Genomic DNA, 2,187 nt, shown 5'->3' with positions numbered 1-2,187 from the left:
AGAGGAGCCGAGGTGGCCGTTGCCATCGTCACACGCCTGGCCTGGGCTTGGCAATACAAAGTAGGTGCTGACCCCACACACCTGCTCTGTATCGGGTGCTGCAGAACACCCAAAGAACACCAGGCTGGACACACGAAACAGAAACAACCCCAAACCCTAATCCTCAACTTCTAAACCTCATTTTTGGGGCCATAAGCCCCACTTTGAGGTTGAATCCGTTGAGTACCGACTTGTTTTGAGAAAAAAAACCACCCCAAACACTCCAAACCCATTTCGGCAGCTGCACCGGCAACACGAGCTGGGTGAGTCCCCGGTGGGGACGGGGTGGCAGCGGGATGGTGCCTTTCATCCACCGGGTCACCCACAAAATCAAAGGCTCCGACGGCCCCGCAGCACCGAGGCTTTGAAGCAGAAGCTTTGATAATTTGGCCAAACCACAGATACCCCCAACCCCAGCACCCCAAGGGTGCTAAATCTTCCAAAAATGGAGTGACACCACCCTAGTCCCCGCTTAGCCAACGCCACCCTCTGCTGTGGCTTTCAAGTTGGGCCATTTTCATGCATTTCACCCATTTTCATGCATTTTGCTGCATGGACCAGGCAGGCTGGGTTGCGGATGCTCAGGGAGAAGGAGGAGGAGGAGGAGGAAGGCTCACCCTGTCCACCCCAGCAGGCCGGGGCTGCAGCTCAGCACCCTCCCCAGGCACCCGCTGTCCCCAGGCTGGCCCTGCCACCAGCTTGAGTGTCACATCCCGCAGTCTCTGCTGCCATCTAGTGAAAAACCTCCCTGTCCCCTACGCCCGGAGCATCCCTGGCCCCGGATGTCCCCCAAAAACCACGCCTGGTCCCCCTGCCCCAGCCAGGGCTGCACCCCAAAGCCTGTTTGCCCCCCCGCCCCCGCCTTGGCATGGCCAGGGTGGCACAGTGCCGGAGAAACGATGCTGAGCACCCACGAGCATCCCGGCGGCGCTGGACCATGCAGCATCCCTCCTGTCCTGCCCCACAGGGTGCAACGTCGGGGGCCACGCAGCCCCAGGTGCACCTGCGCTGTCCCAAAGGGACAACGGGGCGATGCCACCCGTCCCCAGGCCCACGCAGGGACGGGGCTGTCCCCATGTAACCCACGTCCCGAGGACATGGGCATCGAAGGGGCACTGGGACAGCTCAGATTCTGGGGTACCCCATTTTGGGGCTCGCGGCCCAGCACCGCCGCAAAGACGCTGGCAGCAGACAGGGGCGTGCTAGAAAACCCTGGTTTTATTTTCACTTAAAAGCCATTCCGAGCCTGGAGTGAGAAGTGAGCTCTTCCCCAGGACACGAGGATTTGGCCCCATCAGCACTTGCAGTTCCCAAAAAATAGGAAAGAAAACCAAAACGAAGCGCACAGGTATCACCTGCCGCTCCAGCGCGCTCCCGGAGGAGGCTGCGGGATAAATCCTGCGGCACTCAGCTCCGCGCCGTGACAAGGAGAACACGAACCAGGGCACAGACACGCTGTGATCCGGGATGTTCGCCGGCACCAGCCGTGGGCTCCTTTCAGGGTGTCTTAACGAGGCGAGCGGGGCTAACGAAGCCCTGGTCTGGCACGGTTCCCAGCTGCAGTCCCCGGCAAGGACGCCCGGTCTGGGGGGACCCTAAAGTGCTTTGCAGGGAGACACATAAACACACGTACCCCGAGATGCCCCGGAACTCCAGGAGAGAAGGGCTGGGGGCCGGTATGGAGCCCTGCGGAGCTGGGGGTCCCTGGATTGTACCCCCACCCTTGGGTGCTGGGGCACATGATGCCCCACAGGGCTGGTGGCCCCTTTCTCCCCATCCCCGCAGACCCCCTGGGGCCACTCCCCCGGCCAGGAAGGTACCGGGCGGGTTCAGCCCAGAGACGCTGTCTGGGCTTCACCCAGAGCAGCAGCAGCAACCCATCCACATTTTTGGGGGTTCCCAGTGAGCCCAAGGTTATCTTTTAACAAGAAAAACCCAGGTCTGGGGAAAAAAAAAAAAAACAACACGGCGCTTGTTTTAGCAGCAAGTCCTAAGGGAAGGTCCAGCCACTCGGCAGCCCCAAGCCATCATCCGGTGCTACAGCGCAGCGGCATCCCGGGGAGAAAATGGGTTTCCAGTCGGACGGGGAGTTGGCACTGGTGGCCGTGAGCCGGCCGGGCGGGCCCGCTGGGAGGGGGGGCCCGTGGC

This window comes from Phaethon lepturus, unplaced genomic scaffold (assembly GCF_000687285.1).
Source record: "Phaethon lepturus isolate BGI_N335 unplaced genomic scaffold, ASM68728v1 scaffold28098, whole genome shotgun sequence".
Lineage (NCBI taxonomy): Eukaryota > Metazoa > Chordata > Aves > Phaethontiformes > Phaethontidae > Phaethon > Phaethon lepturus.
This window is presented reverse-complemented; position numbering follows the sequence as displayed.